This window comes from Ambystoma mexicanum, chromosome 7p (genome assembly GCF_040938575.1).
Source record: "Ambystoma mexicanum isolate Mex_15411 chromosome 7p, UKY_AmexF1_1, whole genome shotgun sequence".
In the NCBI taxonomy this organism is placed as follows: domain Eukaryota; kingdom Metazoa; phylum Chordata; class Amphibia; order Caudata; family Ambystomatidae; genus Ambystoma; species Ambystoma mexicanum.
In genome coordinates, this window is record NC_090939.1 from 6,116,453 (window position 1) to 6,140,455 (window position 24,003).

The 24,003-nt window shown below is 49.7% G+C and overlaps 1 long non-coding RNA gene across 1 annotated transcript in view; it reads right to left on the reverse strand.

The window, feature by feature from the left end:
* The window catches only part of LOC138526493 (uncharacterized), a 91,832-nt gene extending 68,636 nt beyond the window's left edge, over positions 1-23,196 (reverse strand). The window contains exon 1 of the long non-coding RNA XR_011283582.1: positions 22,888-23,196. This is a non-coding gene — a long non-coding RNA (uncharacterized lncRNA). The remainder of the gene's footprint in view (positions 1-22,887) is intronic.
* Positions 23,197-24,003: the final 807 nt, after the last annotated feature.

The window sequence follows — 24,003 nt, forward strand, 5'->3', positions numbered from 1 at the left end:
ATCTTTATAATTTAATTGCAACTTTCCAAAGCTGTCCAGAGAACCCTCAAGCCAATTATCCATGTAAGCAATGACTCTATCGCATAAGCGATTGTTCCATCTTATTGTGAGATGTGGTCTGTCATCTTCCAATAATCCCTGATTCGGATCCTGGGCTAATTCAGTACCATTTATTAAAATGGTTAATGAAATTAGCACATGATCTCCGCATTCCGGATCTGTTGTAAGAGTATGAGTACAACATTCTAGAAGGTTTGCAGAGATAGCAAAATGATCTATACAGGATCTAAATGATCCTCTCTTCCAGGTGTAATCAAACCGTATATTTTGATTATGGAGAAATGTTAGATCCCAGGATTCTAGATGCAGGTTCCACATTACTCCCCTTCCATATGAGGATAGGGGTGACTCATTGGCTATAATGTTATCAGGTTTCTTCCAACATTCAGCGTTAAAATCTCCACCAATAATTATCCGGCATGCAGTGTATTTGGTGAGTACTTTGTCTAAAAGTGTGTCTAACTGATCAAAGGCACTGTTGATTCTGGAACTATTTGGGTTGTGATATAGGGATATACATAAAATGTAATCCTCTGAAGAAGATTGAAAGGATTCAACAGCAGCTATAAACAATGAAGAGTCATAGACTTCATGGATGTAGAAATGCAATTTGGTATTTATACCAAATTGCAATTCCACCGTGCGGGCGTCCACTTGGACCACGCTCAGCCTCTTTTTGGAGAACTAGAAAACCAGGCAGTGTGATATTATACATTGCCATAGTTTCTTGACAAAACAGTATGTCACAGTTTATACCATCGGGTTTCCTATTAAACAAAGAGAGGAGATTGGTAAAACCACATGAGTTCCATGAGAATATGGTAATTCTGTGGGACTTGTTAGGTGGGAGTATTGTCCATTGCAGGATTTAATGTGGTAGCCAATGAAGATGGGCATTACCAATCCTTGCTGGCATTTGAAAGGGCAACCAGTTGGCTAATTACTTCCGGATTGATACCACCCTGATCTTTTTGGGCTATTTCAATTTTTGGGGTTGGAGCGGGTTCTCTCAGAGGTGTTTCGTTGAACACTATAGCCTCATCAAGGATTTCAAATGGTGTTGGTTGAAGGCCGATCGTAAGGAGTTTGCTCCTGTGTTGCTATATCAGGTCGGAGATGATAGTGGATTGCACCTTGCATACCATCCTGTAATTTTGGGATTGGGGCAAGGTGATCCATTCTATATCATCTGAATGGAGCGTCCTAAGGGCTGGAATTTGCCTAAATATTTTCAGCAAGGCAGATCGATTCAGACGCTTATTTCCATATATATCCGGATCAGATTCCCAGCCAAGGATAGTGGATACCGATGTAATGATTTTATTTTTGTACTTAAAGGCGTCCGTACCATCCGGTGGCATCTTTGCTATAGATTGCCCTTCCATTTGAGAGACATTCTGCATGTTTGTATGATCATGATTCTCAAGATTCATGTCCCTTCCCATGGGATGGATAGAATGTGAGTGACCATTTATTTCATCAAACTGTGTATTTTGCGTTTCTGCTTCTTCGTGGAGGGAGGGAGGTTGGTGTGGTTTGTTGCCTACCTGTACTGCTTTACTCACAATAGGCTTAAAGAAGGCTTATAGCTGCTTTTGAGCAGTAGTCAATGTCTTAGCCTGATGCACAGGGGGTCCATGAGGAGTAGGCCCTTTTGATTCTTTATGATTACACACATTTTTTCTTCCTTTCTGACTTGTAATTGGCATGCCCGTCTCTGTACTTTCAAAGAGAGGCTGTGAGGCTTCCTTTGGTGCGTTAGAGGAAACATGTGTGGAAGTGCCTGGATCATTTACAGGAGACTGTTTAGCTTCCTGTGCAATGCTATCAAATTCTACAGAACCAGTATTTTTTATTTTTTTATTGTCATTTTTGCTTTTTTTGTTTGTTTTTAAAATAGGTGGTTTTACCACAGACAACGGAGGCTGCCTATCTTCCTTCCTCTTTAGGGCTCTGAGAAATAGGCGCTTTTCTTTACGAGAGGTAAAGAATTGGCCAGCACTGGCTGAGTCACCAATCTTAGCCTTGATTTTTTCATTTGGGGCCGTTACTTTGGTCCCAGACTCCAAAAAAAGGTTGGTCAAGGCAGATGGACTATCCGGATGAAAAATGACATCCACTTCCAATTCCTCTGGCATCACTTCCCCTCCCGTTAGACATTCAGCAGGGTTGTTCTGAACAAAGAAGAGTAATTGTTCAATCTTCTCTGTGGCATAACTGGGCATGAGTGAGAATGTGGTGATGTGCAGGAGCCGCAGGAGCGGCAACCGTTTGGGTAAAGCATTGCGCAAATGAGTAGGTATTCAACCGAGTAGAGGGCATGTTAGCTACCAATTCCACTTGTTCATTCAATTCAGTTTGCGTAGCTATGTTTGCAAATTCTACCTTTACTACGTTGTCAGTTAATACAGGTGGTTGTGCGTCATTACTGGGATTTAAACCCTCCTTTCGGAGGGATCCAGCAAAAATGAAGCCCTCCAATTTGTGAAGTTTGAATAGTATTTGACTCAGTGACGACTTGCAATCCCTAAGCTCATAATGGGTGTATTCATGTCCTTTATCAAGTAGGTTCAGTATGTGTGTTAAAACTGGGTACCAGGCCTCTAAGGACTGCAGGTCGTCTGAAGGATCCAAGAGATCAAAGCCCAAAGGAGGCATATGAGGCCTCAAGGTAGGAGAAGAGGCTACCGCAGCAGCCGATGGGGCTGAATCTGTTTTAAACATCAGAGGCAACTCCATGGGCGTTTCCGTTAAGACTGGAGGGTTACTAGACATCACTGAGCTGGGGCAGATATTAGAGAAATCCATGGTCGCCTTTTCTTTACGATACAAATGAACATCGGCTCTTTTACAAGTGGGCAGGGTAACCGGAGTAGAGGGACCATCCGACAGGCGGACCCGTTTTTCAAGGGCCGCAAGAACTGCCAGGGCAATGATGGAGTTATCGGATGGTGAAGTATTCGCTAGGTTATTTGATCCGCCCCCCATAATTGATGGTTCGTCCATTCGCATACTCATGAAACTCTTCCTGGAAGAGGATGGACGAGCCGGAACACCCTCCCCAATAGCATTTGTCAATTTAGGCATGGCTGGAGTTTCCAATTCCGCTTGCGATCGTGCATATGCAAATGCCACTTCATGGCAGATTATGTCATTTGCCGCTGCAGATGGCCAAACGGCTGGAATACTCTGTGCGACCCGATATTGGTCCATATTTGCCGTCTCAACAATTGGAGAGAGATTAGGCAAGGCTATTTTTTTTTGTTTTTTAGAATTTTTGTTATTGACCACAGTTTAGCAGAATTTTTGTTATTGACCACAGTTTATCAGGGGGGGCAGCCACTGCGTAAGGAGTAAACCATAAGGACGGTACTGCAAATAATCCAATGCCCTTAAGGTTCATTTGATCTTGTCAAAACTCTTATGTTGGACGGATGTGTATTTTACAAGTCAAACCAGCCATTGGCATAATGCAGTAAGTATTTCCTCCACCATTAGAAATCGTACCACTCATCCACTGGGACTACAGCGTAGCCTCAATGTCGACAATTTATGAAATTGGATATTAAGAGAGGATACAATAATACGTGTTATATGCAAAACCTCTGCAAGTGGGAAAGAGGGCTCAAAAGAATCCTAATTGGACACTATATTAGCCATTCAAACCTGTGGTCAAAATTTACCAACCTCCAATTTGCCCTGGGTGGCGGCCTCATTTTTAAGTTGTGGAGATGGACTTGAGCGATTAATCGGCATTAGAGTCTTTTGAGCACTCAGCGCACCGCGCACCGCAAACCGTAAACAGTTAACAGTACTTCAAAAGTACTTGCACGGTGCGCGCACGGGTGCGCTGGATGCTCATACTTTATGCAAGCCAGGGGGCGTGTCCACAACAGGGGGCGGGAAGCGTCACAAGAACACACCTTCAAAGAAGGAAGGAAAGAGAAGTGTTTTTAGTTGATGGACACTGTGTTAAAAATTTGCAACAATCGTGACTGTCGAATGAGGAGGCGTTTCTTATCCAAAAATGAGGCTATACACCCTCGAGCTGTGCCCCCTCCCACAAGTACAACGTAAATACAACGTAAGTACAACGTAAGTACAACGTAAATACAACGCAGTTGTAAATACAAAGTCCCCGCACACAACGTGAGGAATCACTGCGTGCACCACGTTTCGTGCCTCTCGTCTCGTTAGGGGTGTAGTTCTGATAAGCCAACAAACAGTCAACTTTGTTTTCTTTCCTTTGGTCAGGCAACGCGTGCAACCAATAAAGACTTCCTGGCAGGTCCAGAAGTCAGAGTCTCACGCAGCTCTTACACAAACGCCGGCATCTTTTAAGAGGCGTTCAGCAGCACCCGGCGCCAGTTAACAGTACTTCAAAAGTACTTCCACGGTGGGCGCGCGGGTGCGCTGGATGCTCGTACTTTATGCAAGCCAGGGGGCGTGTCCACAACAGGGGGCGGGAAGCATCACAAGAACACACCTTTGTTTTCTTTCCTTTGGTCAGGCAACGCATGCAACCAATAAAGACTTCCTGGCAGGTCCAGAAGCCAGAGCCTCACGCAGCTCTTACACAAACGCTGGCAGCTTCTAAGAGGTGTTCAGCAGCACCCGGCGCCAGTTAACAGTACTTCAAAAGTACTTCCACGGTGCGGACTCTTTTGCATCCTCTGCAACTCTCTCTCTCCCTCTCTCTCCCTATTCATCCCTCTGGCCCGAATCACTCTGCAGGGCAGATCCTGGATATTGTGATCGCCTCAGACCTCCCACTCTCCAATCCTCTCACTGCTCCTCTCTCCTGGAGTGATCACTTACTCCTTTCCTCCCATCTCTCACTAACCCTCAGGCCAAGCCGACTCCAGCACTGCCACCTACCTTCTTGGTCCTCCGACCCATGAAGCGTGTGTCAGTGGAGGCTTACATTCTCTCCTCCTTCTGAACCATTGGCTGACTCACACCCTGACACAGCCCTTTCCAACCTTCATCTTTCTATCTCTGACACTCTTGATGTACTTTCCCCTGCCATGAGGATCCGCTTGAAGGCCAAGTCCAAGTGCAACTCTTGGTATGACTCCAACCTCGTCACCCTTAAACGCAAGTGCAGGGTGGTCGGAGGGGAAGTGGAGGACCACAGGTATACCCTCTGACAAATTGGCCTGACACCTGCTTCAAAGGCTGTACAGACTCTCTGTCCTCGCCAAGAAGAGAGCTCACATCGAAGCCCTTGTCACTGCGGCATCTAACAACTCAGCCAAACTCTTCAAAATCTGCAACAAGCTGGCCAATCTTGCTGCAGTCTTTACCTCTCCGGTTCCATCCCAGGCCCTCTGTACGGCCATGCCTTCTCATTTCATCACTTAAACTCAGGACATCCTGTCCACCCTCTCTTCCTTTTATTCCTCCTCCACTCCTGGCCTTCTTGTGGCCGCCTCTCCTCCTCCCTTCTCTTCCTTTCTCTTGTTCACCAATGACAACATTTCTAGACAAGTCCGATCTATGAAAGTCTTATCAAAACAGGTTCTTCCCTGTTCTTCCAGAACCATCAAGGACCAAATCGAACCCTTTCTCGAGCCTTGGATGATTTCTGCAATCACTCTTTTGTCACTGGAACCTTCTCCTCCCCCATTAAGCACTCCCTTGTGCACCCCATCCTAAAGAATCTCCTGCCGATCCTTCCTCTCTGGCTAACTATCGCCTGATCTCTATCACTCCTTTTGTGGGCAAACTCTTGGAAAAGCTGGCCCTCTCCCTGCTTAACCTTCACACTGAATCTGTTGGTTGTCTCCATGACCATCAGTCTGGCTTCAGGATGTCCAGAAGCACGGAAACTGATCTCCTGAACACCTGTTAAGACCTGCTCTCTAATCTTGACTCTTACCTTCCTTCTGTCCTCATTCTCCTCAACCTTTCTTCTGCTTTTGACACGGTCAACCATGCCATCCTGCTCAATCACCTCTGTGATAATCTGGGTATCATTGGTCAGGCCCTGGCCTGGTTGACCTACTTTCTCACTGACCGACCTTCTCAGGTCCTATTGGGGTCCTTCCTCTCATCTCTCTCTCTCTCTCTCTTTCTTTCTCTGTCTCTCTCTTTCTCTCTCTCTCTCTCTCTCTGACTCTCTCTCTACCTGTCGTGTTCTCCATGGGTCTAATCTTTCTCCCTGGCTGTCCAACCAATACCTGGCACCTCTTGCCCAATGCATCGCTGCTGTCTGCTTCAACTTTCAGTGTTAGGCTGATGACACCCAGCTCTCTTTCAGGCTCCCCTCGGCTGCCTCTACACCTTCTCTCATTCCAGAGTGTCTGTCTGCAATTCATTAGTAGTGTGCCACCAATGATCTATGCCTTAATGCCAGTAAGATGGAGACCCTCCTCATCCGAACACCAGCTCCCTCCTTTCTTCTCTCTCTCTGGCTGTCCACTCTGGACCCTCTTCCTGCTCCTACCTCTGAGGCTAAGAACCATGGGGTCATCTTCGACTCCACCCTCTCCTTCTCTCCTCACATCTCTGCCGTCTCTAAGAAGTCAAACTATTAGCTTCACCCCCTCAGAAATATTCTTCCCTTCCTAACTTTCCCCCAGAAGCTCACTGTCTCAAGAGCTCTGGTTCTCTCTAGGCTGGACCACTGCAAAAGCCTATTTCTAACTCGTCCTGCCTCTACTCTCCGTCCTCTACAACTCATCTAGAACAGGAGTGCGACACTTGTCCTCGGCCTCATCTCTCCAGCTTTGAAATCTCTTTATTGGCTCCCAGTGGCGGCAAGGATCAAGTTCAAGACCTTCTGCATTATCCACAAGGCTTTCTAGGGCCTGAGACGGCACTCCCTCCAACTCTCTCTTCCTAAATATCTCCCTTCTCAAGCACTCCGCTCATCCACCTTCAAATTTCTCAAGGTCAGTCGCTTTTACAAGCAGAGAGTTGGGGGCAGATGTCTTTCTTCGGCTGGGGCCTGCCTCTGGAATAGCCTCCCTGCCTCTCTCAAACTTGAGCAGAACCACCTTTGGTTCTGGAAAGCAGCTCAAGGCCTTCCTTTTCGCTTTCGCTTTCTCTCTTCCTCTCCCCTGCTGATGCACCCGACTGCTCCGCGCACTGGTCACCTGGTCACCCTCTGAACTCGGGCCCAGGCTCCTGCATGTCCTGCTGCACCTCACAGTGCCTCTTGGCTCCCCCAGCACTTGTGGTCTGTATCTATTAGCCTACAGTCCCCTCTCTCTGCACTTATGAGCCACTCGTTGGCTGCACTTTTAATTACCTGCACTTCTCCATCCCCCCAGTTCCCTGTTGCACTTCTCCCCATCTGCTTCCATGCGCTTGCGCGATCTGAATGACACAAGGCCTAGTACAAGGTTGTTGTTTTTTCCTCCCTTGTTTCCCTCTCCTTGTCGCGCCTACACACACTTGTGTACAGGAGCGTTATAAATGCCACATCATATCATGCAAAACTTCCTGAATTACCAGCTCCAATCTATCCGGGATGACACTGAGTACCAAGCCTTTCCGAAAGTACTCTCAAATGACTGGAATACCACCTGACCCGTGGCCCTGGTGAATATGCTGGAAGTACTCGACTGGCATACCACCTGACCAGTGGCCCTGGCGAATACTCTGTAAACACTCGACTGGAATAACACCTGACCCATGGCCCTGGTAAATACTCTGGAAATACTCGACTGGAATACTACCTGACCTGTGGCCCAGGCGAATCCTCTGGAAACACTTGACTGGAATACCACCTGACCCATGACCCTGGTGAATACTCAGGAAATACTCGACTGGAATACCACCTAACCAGCAGCCCTGGCGAATACTCCGGAAATACTCGACTGGAATACCACCTGACCCATGGCCCTGGTAAATACTCTGGAAATACTTGACTGGAATACCAGCTGACCCGTGGCCCTGGTGAATACTCTGGAAACACTCGACTGGAATACCACCTGACTCGTGGCCCTGGTGAATACTCTGGAAACACTCGACTGGAATAGAACCTGACCTGTGGCCCTGTTGAATACTCTGGAAACACTCGATTGGAATACCACCTGACCCGTGGCCATGGTGAATACTCTGGAAACACTTGACTGGAATACCACCTGACCTGTGGCCCTGGCGAATACTCTGGAAACACTTGACTGGAATACCACTTGACCCGTGGCCCTGGCGAATACTCTGGAAATACTCGACTGGAATACCACCTGACTCGTGGCCCTGGTGAATACTCTGGAAACACTCGACTGGAATACCACCTGACTCGTGGCCCTGGTGAATACTCTGGAAACACTCGACTGGAATAGAACCTGACCTGTGGCCCTGTTGAATACTCTGGAAACACTCGATTGGAATACCACCTGACCCGTGGCCATGGTGAATACTCTGGAAACACTTGACTGGAATACCACCTGACCTGTGGCCCTGGCGAATACTCTGGAAACACTTGACTGGAATACCACTTGACCCGTGGCCCTGGCGAATACTCTGGAAATACTCGACTGGAATACCACCTGACTCGTGGCCCTGGTGAATACTCTGGAAACACTCGACTGGAATAGAACCTGACCTGTGGCCCTGTTGAATACTCTGGAAACACTCGATTGGAATACCACCTGACCTGTGGCCCTGGCGAATACTCTGGAAAAAGTCGACTGGAATACCACCTGACCGGTGGCCCTGGTGTATACTCTGGAAACACTCGACTGGAATACCACCTGACCCATGGCCCTGGCTAATACTCTGGATACACTCGACTGGAATACCACCTGAACTGTGGCCCTGGCGAATACTTTGGAAATACTCGACTGGAATGCCACTTGACCCGTGGCCCTGGCGAATACTCTGGAAATACTCGACTAGAATACCACCTGGCCTGTGGCCCTGGCAAATACTCTGGACATACTCGACTGGAATACCACCTGACCTGTGGACCTGGCAAATGCTCCGGAAACACTTGACTGGAATAACACCTGACCTGTGGCCCTGTTGAATACTCTGGAAACACTCGATTGGAATACCACCTGACCTGTGGCCCTGGTGAATACTCTGGAAACTCTCGACTGGAATACTGCCTGACCCGTGGCCCTGGTGAATACTCTGGAAACACTCGACTGGAATACCACCTGCCCCGTGGCCCTGGCGAATACTCTGGAAATATTTGGCTGGAATACCACCTGACCTGTGGCCCTGGCGAATACTCTGGATATACTCGACTGGAATACCACCTGACCCGTGGCCCAGGTGAGTACTTGGGAAACACTCGACGGGAATACCACCAGACCTGTGGCCCTGGTGAATACTCTGGAAATACTTGACTGGAATACCACCTGACCTGTGGCCCTGGCGAATACTCTGGAAACACTCGACTGGCATACCACCTAACCCCTGACCGTGGTGAATATTCTGGAAATACTCGACTGGAATACCACCTGACCCGTGGCCCTGGTGAATACTCTGGACATACTCGACTGGAATACCACCTAACCTGTGGCCCTGGCGAATACTCTGGACATACTCTACTGGAATACCACCTGACCTGTGGCCCTGGCAAATACTATGGAAACACTCGACCGGAATAACACCTGACCTGTGATCCTGTTGAATACTCTGGAAACACTCGACTGAAATAACTCCTGACCCGTGGCCCTGGTGAATACACTGGAAACACTTGACTGGAATAACACCTGACCCGTGGCCCTGGGGAATACTCTGGAAATACTCGACTGGAATACTACCTGACTTGTCGCCCTGGTGAATACTCTGGAAACACTCGACTGGAATACCACCTGACCCGTGGCCCTGGCGAATACTCTGGAAATACTTGGCTGGAATACCACCTGACCTGTGGCCCTGGCGAATACTCTGGATACACTCGACTGGAATACGTCCTGACCCGTGGCCCAGGTGAGTACTTGGGAAACACTCGACTGGAATACCACCTGACCTGTGGCCCTGGTGAATACTCTGGAAATACTTGACTGGAATACCACCTGACCTGTGGCCCTGGCGAATACTCTGGAAACACTCCACTGGAATACCACCTAACCCCTGATCCTGGCGAATATTCTGGAAATACTCGACTGGAATACCACCTGACCCATGGCCCTGATGAATACTCTGGACATACTCAACTGGAATACCACCTGACCTGTGGCCCTGGCGAATACTCTGGAAACACTTGACTGGAATAACACCTGACCCATGGCCCTGGTGAATACTCTTGAAATACTCGACATTAATAACACCTGACACGTGGCCCTGGCGAATACTCTGGAAACACTTGACTGGAATACCACCCGAACTGTGGCCCTGGTGAATACTCTGGAATTACTCGACTGGAATACCACCTGACCCTTGGCCCTGGTGAATACTCTGGAAACACTTGACTGGAATAACACCTGACCCGTGTCCTTGGTGAATACTCTGGAAACACTTGACTGGAATAACACCTGACCCGTGGCCCTGGTGAATACTCTTGAAATACTCAACTGGAATACTACCTGACCTGTGGCCCTGGTGAATACTCTGGAAATACTCGAATACCACCTGACCCATGGCCCTGGTGAATACTCTGGAAACACTCGACTGGAATACCACCAGACCTGTGGCCCTGGTGAATACTCTGGAAACACTTGACTGGAATACCACTTGACCTGTGGCCCTGGTGAATACTCTGGAAATACTCGACTGGAATACGACCTGACCCGTGGCCATGGTGAATACTCTGGAAGCACTCGACTGGAATACCACCTGACCCGTGGCCCTGGTGAATACTCTGGATACACTCGACTGGAATACCACCTCACCTGTGGCCCTGGTGAATACTCGGGAAACACTCGACTGGAATACCACCAGACCCGTGGCCCTGGTGAATACTCTGGAAATACTCAACTGGAATACCACCTGACCCATGGCCCTGGTGAATACTTTGGAAACACTCAACTGGAATACCACCAGACCTGTGGCCCTGGTGAATACTCTGGAACACTTGACTGGAATACCACTTGACCTGTGGCCCTGGTGAATACTCTGGAAATACTCGACTGGAATACGACCTGACCCGTGGCCCTGGTGAATACTCTGGAAGCACTTGACTGGAATACCACCTGACCCGTGGCCCTTGCGAATACTCTGGATACACTCGACTGGAATACCACCTGACCTGTGGCCCTGGTGAATACTCGGGAAACACTCGACTGGAATACCACCTGACCTGTGGCTCTGGTAAATATTCTGGAAACACTCGACTCTGACTTGTGGCCCTGGCGAATACTCTGGAAACACTCGACTGGAATAACACCTGACCCGTGGCCCTGGTGAATACTCTGGAAACACTCAACTGGAATACCACCTGACCCGTGGCCCTGGCGAATACTCTGGAAATACTCAACTGGAATACCACCTGACCCGTGGCCCTGGTGAGTACTCTGGAAATACTCGACTGTAATATCACCTGACCCGTGGCCCTGGCGAATACTTTGGAAATACTCGACTGGAATACCACCTGACCCGTTGCCCTGGCGAATACTCTGGAATTACTCGACTGGAATACCACCTGACAAGTTGCCCTGGTGAATACTCTGGAAAAACTCAACTGGAATGCTACCTGACCTGTGCCCCTGGCGAATACTTTGGAAATACTCGACTGGAATACCACCTGACCCTTGGCCCTGGTGAATACTCTGGAAACACTTGACTGGAATAACACCTGACCCGTGGCCTTGGTGAATACTCTGGAAACACTTGACTGGAATAACACCTGACCCGTGGCCCTGGTGAATACTCTGGAAATACTCAACTGGAATACTACCTGACCTGTGGCCCTGGTGAATACTCTGGAAATACTTGAATACCACCTGACCCATGGCCCTGGTGAATACTCTGGAAACACTCGACTGGAATACCACCAGACCTGTGGCCCTGGTGAATACTCTAGAAACACTTGACTGGAATACCACTTGACCTGTGGCCCTGGTGAATACTCTGGAAATACTCGACTGGAATACGACCTGACCCGTGGCCCTGGTGAATACTCTGGAAGCACTCGACTGGAATACCACCTGACCCGTGGCCCTGGCGAATACTCTGGATACACTCGACTGGAATACCACCTGACCTGTGGCCCTGGTGAATACTCGGGAAACACTTGACTGGAATACCACCTGACCCGTGGCCCTGGTGAATACTCTGGAAATACTCAACTGGAATACTACCTGACCTGTGGCCCTGGTGAATACTCTGGAAATACTCGAATACCACCTGACCCATGGCCCTGGTGAATACTTTGGAAACACTCGACTGGAATACCACCAGACCTGTGGCCCTGGTGAATTCTCTGGAAACACTTGCCTGGAATACCACTTGACCTGTGGCCCTGGTGAATACTCTGGAAATACTCGACTGGAATACGACCTGACCCGTGGCCCTGGTGAATACTCTGGAAGCACTCGACTGGAATACCACGTGACTCGTGGCCCTGGCGAATACTCTGGATACACTCGACTGGAATACCACCTGACCTGTGGCCCTGGTGAATACTCGGGAAACACTCGACTGGAATACCACCTGACCTCTGGCCCTGATGAATATTCTGGAAACACTCGACTCTGACTTGTGGCCCTGGCGAATACTCTGGAAACACTCGACTGGAATAACACCTGACCCGTGGCCCTGGTGAATACTCTGGAAACACTCAACTGGAATACCACCTGACCCGTGGCCCTGGCGAATACTTTGGAAATACTCAACTGGAATACCACCTGACCCGTGTCCCTGGTGAATACTCTGGAAATACTCGACTGTAATATCACCTGACCCGTGGCCCTGGCGAATACTTTGGAAATACTCGACTGGAATACCACCTGACCTGTTGCCCTGGCGAATACTCTGGAAATACTCGACTGGAATACCACCTGACCCGTGGCCCTGGTGAATACTCTGGAAACACTCGACTGGAATACCACCTGACCTGTGCCCCTGGTGAATACTCTGGAAATACTCAACTGGAATACCACCTAACCTGTGGCCCTGGCAAATACTCTGGACATACTCCACTGGAATACCACCTGACCTGTGGCCCTGGCAAATACTCTGGAAACACTCGACCGGAATAACACCTGACCCGTAATCCTGTTGAATACTCTGGAAACACTCGACTGGAACAACTCCTGACCCGTGGCCCTGGTGAATACTCTGGAAACACTCGACTGGAAAAACACCTGACCCGTGGCCCTGGGGAATACTCTGGAAATAACCGACTGGAATACTACCTGACTTGTCGCCCTGGTGAATACTCTGGAAACACTCGACTGGAATAACACCTGACCCGTGGCCCTGGTGAATACTCTGGAAACACTCGACTGGAATAACACCTGACCCGTGGCCCTGGTAAATACTCTGGAAATACTCAACTGGAATCCTACCTGACCTGTGCCCCTGGCGAATGCTCTGGAAATACTCGACTGGAATACCACCTGACCCTTGGCCCTGGTGAATACTCTGGAAACACTCGACTGGAATAACACCTGACCCGTGGCCTTGGTGAATACTCTGGAAACACTTGACTGGAATAACATCTGACCCGTGGCCCTGGTGAATACTCTGGAAATACTCAACTGGAATACTACCTGACCTGTGGCCCTGGTGAATACTCTGGAAATACTCGAATACCACCTGACCCATGGCCCTGGTGAACACTCTGGAAACACTCGACTGGAATACCACCAGACCCGTGGCCCTGGTGAATACTCTGGAAACACTTGACTGGAATACCACTTGACCTGTGGCCCTGGTGAATACTCTGGAAATACTCGACTGGAATACGACCTGACCCGTGTCCCTGGTGAATACTCTGGAAGCACTCGACTGGAATACCACCTGACCCGTGGCCCTGGTGAATACTCTGGATACACTCGACTGGAATACCACCTGACCTGTGGCCCTGGTGAATATTCTGGAAACACTCAACTCTAACTTGTGACCCTGTCGAATACTCTGGAAACACTCGACTGGAATACCACCTGACCCGTCGCCCTGGTGAATACTCTGGAAACACTCAACTGGAATACCACCTGACCCGTGGCCCTGGCGAATACTCTGGAAATACTCAACTGGAATACCACCTGACCCGTGGCCCTGGTGAATACTCTGGAAATAATCGACTGGAATATCACCTGACCCGTGGCCCTGGCGAATACTTTGGAAATACTCGACTGGAATACCACCTGACCCGTTGCCCTGGAGAATACTCTGGAAATACTCGACTGGAATACCACCTGACCCGTGGCCCTGGCGAATACTCTTGAAACACTCAACTGGAATACCACCTGACCTGTGCCCCTGGTGAATACTCTGGAAATACTCGACTGGAATTCCATCTAACCTGTGGCCCTGGCGAATACTCTGGACATACTCGACCGGAATAACACCTGACCCGTGATCCTGTTGAATACTCTGGAAACACTCGACTGGAATAACTCCTGACCCGTGGCCCTGGTGAATACTCTGGAAATACTCAACTGGAATAACTCCTGACCCGTGGCCCTGGTGAATACTCTGGAAATACTCGACTGGAATACTACCTGACTTGTCGCCCTGGTGAATACTCTGGAAATACTCGACTGGAATAACTCCTGACCCGTGGCCCTGGCGAATACTCTGGAAACACTCGACTGGAATACCACCTGACCGTAGCCCTGGCGAATACTCTGGAAATACTTAACTGGAATACCACCTGACCTTTGGCCCTGGTGAATACTCTGGATACACTCGACTGGAATAACACCTGACCCGTGGCCCTCGTGAATACTTGGGAAACACTCGACTGGAATACCACCTGACCTGTGGCCCTGGCTAATACGCTGGAAATACTCGACTGGAATACCACCTGACCTGTGGCCCTGGCGGATAATCTGGAAACACTCAACTGGAATATCACCTGACCTGTGGCCCTGGCGAATACTCAGGACATACTCGACTGGAATACCACCTGACCTGTGGCCCTGGCAAATACTCCTGAAACACTTGACTGGATTAACACCTGACCCATGGCCCTGGTGAATCCACTGGAAATACTCAACTGGAATACCACCTGACCCGTGGCCCTGGTGAACACTCTGGAGACACTCGACTGGAATACCATCTGACCTGTGGCCCTGGCGAATACTCTGGAAACACTTGACTGGAATACCACCTGAACCATGGTCCTGGTGAATACTCTGGAAATACTCGACTGGAATACCACCTGACCCGTGGCCCTGGTTAATACTCTGGAAACACTCGACTGGAATACCATCTGACCTGTGGCCCTGGCGAATACTCTGGAAACACTTGACTGGAATACCACCTGACCTGTGGCCCTGGCGAATACTCTGGAAATACTCGACTGGAATACCACCTGACCCATGGCCCTGGTGAATACTCTGGAAACACTCGACTGGAATACCACCTGACCCGTGGCCCTGGTGAACACTCTGGAGACACTCGACTGGAATACCACCTGACCCATGGCCCTGGAGAATACTCTGGAAACACTCAACTGGAATACTAACTGACCTGTGGCCCTGGTGAATACTCTGGAAATACTCGACTGGAATACCACCTGACCCGTGGCCCTGGTGAATACTCTGGAAACACTCAACTGGAATACCACCTGACCTGTGGCCCTGGCGAATACTCTGGAAACACTCGACTGGAATACCACCTGACCCGTGATCCTGGTGAATACTCTGGAAACACTCAACTGGAATACCACCTGACCTGTGGCCCTGGTGAATACTCTGGAAATACTCAACTGGAATACCACCTGACCTGTGGCCCTGGCAAATACTTTGGAAACACTTGACTGCAATACCACCTGACCTGTGGCCCTGGCGAATACTCTGGAAACACTCAACTGGAATACCACATGACCTGTGGCCCTGTTGAATACTCTGGAAATACTCGACTGGAATACCACCTGACCTGTGGCCCTGGCAAATACTCCTGAAACACTTGACAGGAATAACACCTGACCCGTGGCCCTGGTGAATCCACTGGAAATACTCGACTGGAATACTACCTGACATGTGGCCCTGGCGAATACTCTGGAAATACTCAACTGGAATACCACCTGACCCGTGGCCCTGGTGAATACTCTGGACCCCCTTGACAGGAATACCACCTGACCCGTGGTCCTGGTGAATTCTATGGAAACACTCGACGGGAATACCACCTTTCCCGTGGCCCTGGTGAATACTCTGGAAATACTCGACTGGAATACCACCTGACCCCTGGCCCTGGTTAATACTCTGGAAATACTCGACTGGAATACCACCTGACCTGTGGCCCTGGCGAATACTTTGGAAACACTCAACTGCAATACCACCTGACCTGTGGCCCTGGCGAATACTCTGGAAACACTCGACTTGAATACCACCTGACCTGTGGCCCTGGCGAATACTCTGGAAATACTCGACTGGAATACCACCTGACCCATGGCCCTGGTGAAAACTCTGGAAACACTCGACTGGAATACCACCTGACCCGTGGCCCTGGTGAACACTCTGGAGACACTCGACTGGAATACCACCTGACCCATGGCCCTGGAGAATACTCTGGAAACACTCAACTGGAATACCACCTGACCTGTGGCCCTGGTGAATACTCTGGAAACACTCGACTGGAATACCACCTGACCTGTGGCCCTGGTAAATACTCTAAAAATACTTGACTGGAAAACCACCTGACCCGTGGCCCTGGTGAATACTCTGGAAACACTCGACTGGAATACCACCTGACCCGTGATCCTGGTGAATACTCTGGAAACACTCAACTGGAATACCACCTGACCTGTGGCCCTTGCGAATACTATGGAAATACTCGACTGGAATACCACCTGACCTGTGGCCCTGGCAAATACTTTGGAAACACTTGACTGCAATACCACCTGACCTGTGGCCCTGGCGAATACTCTGGAAACACTCAACTGGAATACCACATGACCTGTGTCCCTGGCGAATACTCTGGAAATACTCGACTGGAATACCACCTGACCCGTGGCCCTGGTGAATACTCTGGAAACACTCGACTGGAATAACACCTGACCCGTGGCCCTGGTGAATACTCTGGAAACACTCGACTGGAATAACACCTGACCTGTGGCCCTGGTAAATACTCTGGAAATACTAGACTGGAATACTAACTGACCTGTGGCCCTGGAGAATACTCTGGAAACACTCAACTGGAATACCACCTGACCTGTGGCCCTGGTGAATACTCTGGAAATACTCGACTGGAATACCACCTGACCCGTGGCCCTAGTGAATACTCTGGAAACACTCAACTGGAATACCATCTGACCTGTGGCCCTGGCGAATACTCTGGAAATACTCGACTGGAATACCACCTGACCTGTGGCCCTGGCGAATACTTTGGAAACACTCAACTGCAATACCACCTGACCTGTGGCCCTGGCGAATACTCTGGAAACACTCGACTGGAATACCACCTGACCTGTGGCCCTGGCGAATACTCAGGAAATACTCAACTGGAATACCACCTGACCCATGGCCCTGCTGAATACTCTGGAAACACTCGACTGGAATACCACCTGACCCGTGGCCCTGGTGAACACTCTCGAGACACTCGACTGGAATACCACCTGACCCATGGCCCTGGAGAATACTCTGGAAACACTCAACTGGAATACCACCTGACCTGTGGCCCTGGTGAATGCTCTGGAAATACTCGACTGGAATACCACCTGACCCGTGGCCCTGGTCAATACTCTGGAAACACTCAACTGGAATACCACCTGACCTGTGGCCCTGGTCAATACTCTGGAAACACTCAACTGGAATACCACCTGACCTGTGGCCCTGGCGAATACTCTGGAAATACTCGACTGGAATACCACCTGACCTGTGGCCCTGGTGAATGCTCTGGAAATACTTGACTGGAAAACCACCTGACCCGTGGCCCTGGTGAATACTCTGGAAACACTCGACTGGAATACCACCTGACCCGTGATCCTGGTGAATACTCTGGAAACACTCAACTGGAATACCACCTGACCTGTGGCCCTGGCGAATACTCTGGAAATACTCGACTGGAATACCACCTGACCTGTGGCCCTGGCAAATACTTTGGAAACACTTGACTGCAATACCACCTGACCTGTGGCCCTGGTGAATACTCTGGAAACACTCAACTGGAATACCACATGACCTGTGTCCCTGGCGAATACTCTGGAAATACTCGACTGGAATACCACCTGACCCGTGGCCCTGGTGAATACTCTGGAAACACTTGACTGGAATAACACCTGACCCGTGGCCCTGGTGAATACTCTGGAAACACTCGACTGGAATAACACCTGACCCGTGGCCCTGGTAAATACTCTGGAAATACTCGACTGGAATACTACCTGACCTGTGGCCCTTGTGAATACTCTGGAAATACTTAACTGGAATACCACCTGACCCATGGCCCTGGTGAATACTCTGGAAACGCTTGACTGGAATACCACCTGACCCATGGCCCTGGTGAATACTCTGGAAACACTCGACTGGAATACCACCTAACCCGTGACCCTGGCGAATACTCTGGAAACACTCAACTGGAATACCACCTGACCTGTGGCCCTGGCGAATACTCTGGAAATACTTGACTGGAATACCACCTGATCCGTAGCCCTGGCGAATACTCTGGAAACACTCAACTGGAATACCACCTTACACGTGGCCCTGGTGAATACTCTGGAAATACTCGACTGGAATACCACCTGACCTGTGGCCCTGTCGAATACTCTGGAAATACACGACTGGAATACCACCTGACCTGTGGCCTTGGTGAATACTCTGGAAATACTCGACTGGAATACCACCTGACCCGCAGCTCTGGCGAATACTCTGGAATTACTCTGACTGGCAGTGTAAATTCTCACAAGGCTCACTACCAGCGCCCGGGCCGTTCACCGCCCAAAGTCGAGATGGTGACTAATGCTTTTGTATGGCTGGTAGGAATGGAGGAGTGTTTGATTAGGAATTGAAAGGGCCACTGGATTGAAATTCCATAAATATTCTGGGATCTCAATGGAAGTGAAATTTTAAAGAGGAGGTCCCCTGTTGAAGCGGAGAATGGTCTTGGTCTGGAGGTAAACGTTAATTGTGGGGGACAGACCGCTAGGACTTGAATGAACGTTTCATGCCCAAGCATGTACATTTCTTACAGATGTCAAAAAGACAGCATGTTCTTGCCGCATAGGTGTACGGTCAACCTTGACCTCAGCCATCTGTGGGGCCAGCTGCTGTAATGGGATCTTCAGGTCTATCGACCCAGGTGTGTTGTGCGGTCTTGCAAACTCTCATGGATTGACTCTGTAATGCTAAGGTAATCCAGACCCTCCAGCACCACGCAAACCACGGAGGTGAAGCCCACCCACGGGCTAGATCCACCGCCAGGACCACCCTTGCAACAGGAGGCAGGCAGCTAGCAGGGGAGAGAGGTACTTGGGAGCATGGACAGAGAATCAGCATGTTGGCTGCTGGAGACGAGGGAGCTCTAGTAGGGACGGGTCCTACAGCGAGAGCGACCTCTCCTCCCTCTCAGCCCAGATAAACCCCAGTGCTTCAGCATGTACCTGGGAGGGGGTCCCGCAGGCAGCACCGCTAACTGGAAGCACAACAGGATTGGTAGGCGTCGGTCCTTCTGGTTCTGGGTGAGATCCTTGGCAAGAGTACAAGGCAGAATACTGGAAAGAGCTGGAAAACCACAGAGCTACCCTGTGAAGGGATGAAAGTCCAGCAGAACCTTTAAGGAGTCACACACTGGCATTCACGACAGGCTCGCACACAGAGTCTCACAAGGGACTGATCCCCAAAGGAATGAGGTATCACCCCACAGGCAGCAAGCATAGACCCACGTGGAGGGCTACCAGAGCAGGGCTGTGCATGCCAGAAGCAGCCACCACTGAGTGAGAAAATGAGGGGGATGACCGAGTAACTCAGAAAATGAAACAAGCGTGTGGGAACCCCTCTACTGAGAACGAACAAGGGTCAAATACGCTGTTCTGTGGAATTTCTCCCACCCAGGAAGGTCTACAACCACGTGTTAGACTTGTTGGCTAAACGTGGTTGTAGTCCCTCCTAAGTGGGGTAGGATGTTGTTTCATCGACAGTCCTTTTTTCTTACCAGTGTTTTTACACTTTGCCGAAAAACTTCTCGATTTTTTTTGGGGGGTAGATAAGGGTTAGGGGGTCGGGAACAGTTAAAAATAGGTAGGGGAGGAACGGCTTTGGGGAACCCCCAAAAATGAAATTTAAAAAATGGTGCTTAATTTTTTCGGTAAAATGTTTTCGTAAAAACACCCGCCGAAAAAACGACCATCGATGATATGAGATAGAACCCTGCGTGGGCCCCTTCCCATAGAACACGTTATTTGGCCGTGGTTGTTCTCGGTAGAGGGGCCACCAGACCTTTTTGTGTACGTTTAGGAACTTTGGGTTTCCACCCTAACTCCCCAGATAATCCAGACGTGGATCCCTTGCTCACTGTGCCTTAGAGAGGCTGAGCTTCACCTCACTGAGGAGGCTTGACTAGGCCGAAACACGTGTCTGCGGTTGCTGTTCTAGTGCAGTGGAGAATTGCCTGGAATTTCGGTGCTGGGTTGCCCAAGTGGGTGGGACCAGACTGATATGCAAATGGTATTTCTCCTCTGTGGAAGTTACAGTGTGCAAAAACCTGGTTGTAGACCCTCCCGAGTGGACACCGCCCCATAGAACAGGTTATTTGTCTGTGTTGTTCTTGGTAGAGGGGCTCCCAGACCTTTTTATGTAACTCAGAAAATAGCAGCCATATATGGCCGTCTGCCACGCGGAGTGCACATTGGGACCGTGTGGGAAGAAACGGTGGCTGTGTATGTCCTGAAGCGAGGCACCACTGGACGCGGCAGAGCAGCTCCCTAGCAAGTAGCTCCTCAGGAAGAATTCTAGTCAATTGACGGAGAAGCTGGAGGAACTGTGGTGTCTGGGAGACTGAGGGTGTGAAGGTCTGTGGAGAATTCTAAGTCAGCCTGGAGGACACGGCATTGGAGATGTCAGAGTGATGCGAGGGTTAAAAGGAGTGATGTGGTAACATTTATGTTAGATTTGATGCTTCTAGAGCTGTCTAGTGCTGCAACCTGCTAATTCTCCAAAATCTATGGAAATTAAGCCTTCTCTTCGGCCAAGCTACCAGACAATGTGCAGGTTGGTGCATGCCCATTAAGAAGTTACTGCTCTACCCAGCCAGAACCTTGCGGTGTGACTCTAAGGGTCTGCCTGAAGGAGACTTACCTCTCCCTTAGTATCTCCCTCCACCGCTCGTACACCGGAGCGTGCACACACACGCACGCTCCCACCCTACACTCCCTCGAGCCTTTCTATGTAGAGGAGAGAGCTGCAGCCACATGGTCTGTTTTTCCAGACCTCACATGCCCTTCCTGTTTCCAAGCATTCAAAGGAGGCGTCATGTGGCACTGCTGTGCCAGCCGGCAGAGATGCCAGCATGGAGACTGGCGACATACACAGTCAGGGAGCCCCAGGGAGACCTGTTCTCACTCTGTTGTTATCAAGAAGAGGAGGTGACAGGGCCCAGGGGTTTGCACACATCCTTGGACTGGCAAGGGACACACAGAGCCCGCAGACGGCCTGATAAAGCAGCAGTTTCCGAAACATGTCCTCGGCTGTTACCTGGAGACCAGTCCCTGCCCAGAAGCAGACTGCTGGCATACATGGAGCTCTGGAGATTTCTTACGCAAGCTGTCTCTTAAAGGCCAGGGGGGCTGGGGTACAGCCAGCAAGCACAGCCCAACATTGACTGACTGGAGAACAGCCTCTGCTCATAGACAGACTTAGGCCCTGATTCATGGAATTATTTGCATGTAAAACCGGGATGTGCGGGCAGAATGGCACGCAAATCCCCGTTCTACACGCAAATAATTGCATGAATCGGAGCCTTAATCGCTGCTGCCCTATAGTTATGAGTCGTAGGAAGTGCAAACACTCTATTGCTAATAACTTTTGACTTGCAGGACGAATTTGGCTGATATTTCCCAAATAACAAGTGTGTCCCGCCCCCGCGCTCCAAGTCTAGACATTTTGAGAACGGTTCGTTAAAAAATGAAAAAGTTATTAAGAAAGCAAAAAAACACAGTTTTTAGTAAATGTATGAGATAATTAGTGTTGCCACCAGTGATGTCATCATTGTGGTAATACGCTGCGCAATATGGAGCGCAAAGTTAAGGAAAACTTGCTTCAAATGGGAGTGCTGAATTTCAAGGGTTTTGTTGTGTTAAATCTGATCGCCTCAACTCTCTATAAACCAAGTTTTTTTTCACTGAATTTGAAAGGTTTTGTTGCTGTGTTTTTTTCACATTAAATCTGACCACCTCAACTCTCTCTTAACTAAAGTTTTTTGACAGAATATGGAATACATAAATATATCAGCATTCTCACTTTAAATCACTTTCTTGAAACGGTGCCTACAATACATGCCAGCGTTTCCATTGTATAGCACATGTATGACACAATAAATCACTCTCCTGATGTTACCTACACACTATATGCCGGCATTGCCACTGTAAATGAATGCAATGATGCTGGTGTGTCTTACCCACCTCTCCCCCGCCACGCACATGCAAACATCACAATAACGCGTGATCATGCAGACTCACACACACACTCACACATACACACATATACAAACACACACACTAACTTTAAACTCTTCGGCGGGCCCGCGCACGCACACACAAAAACACACATTGCATACACATTCAAAATAGGCGTTCATACATAGAAACACTTTTTTTTTACTTACCTTAACACACAGTGGTCTGCAGATTCAGTGTTGTGACTTTGCTGAAAATGTTGGGGGGCACATGACACCTGAAGAAAAGGTTCCCCAGGCAAATACATGGTGTGCCATGAAAGTTGGGGGGGGCAAACACCGCCACACCCCCCCTAAAATTACGCGTGTTCCCTGTGGTTTGGACGCAGGAATCGGCAGGATGGCAGGCAGTGCAAGGAACTCCTCCTGGGCCCCGGCCAGGGACAGCGCCTTTGTTCCCAAGCAGCCACGTCCACGTTGCCGCGAGCGGTGCATTCACTTCGCCAGCCGTGTTTCTGTACCAGGAAGTGAGTGGCAAGTGCTTGATCAGCTCACAACGCCCAGCCCAGTGGGCAGCGGGGGCACGGGGCTGCCACTGGTCACGCAGACCGTTAAGATCCCACAGCATGGGGCGGGGCTGAAGGAGTTTAATTAATGAAAGTCTTCTTCACAATCCGTGGGCCTGAGACTCCAGCAACGGGGAGGGGGGGCTAACATAAAGGTCTCTGCAACAGGCCATTACCAACTGGGCTATCTTCCTAGTGGCATATCACACAATCAAGGTTTGCCCCTGAAAGGTGTGGTGAGGTGGTCCTGAGCTACGCAAATGCGCATGACAGCCATTGGGTTTATTGACAGTACACCTCTGATGTCTGACAATGTGCCCGGGCTAGCCCTGTGGATGTGTGCTGCACGCATACCGCAATGATGTTATGCTTCACATGCCGTGGGCCCTGAATACGCAGGCATTCAAGTGAAGCACTGTGAACACAGGAGCCCCAGAACCCCTGCAGCCACTGCGGGGGTCACATATCATACCACCAGCATCCTATTGAAATACCCCCCTAAGTTCCAGCTGTGCTGCATAAAGCACACCCCGCCTCTCCAAACGCCCCTCTTCTTTGGTTTTCCCTTGTCTTTATTTATTGAAAATTAAGTGCATTTCTCCACGAATTGCTGTGCAATGGACAGGAGCCCCCAATCAAGTGGACAAACTGGAAACGGGGGATTCCTTAGGTGGGCGTGTGCGGGCCACATTCGTCCAGCAGCGTGCAGGATGCTCTCCTAGTCCGCTGCTTGAGACTCCGTGCCCCGCCTGCTCAGGAG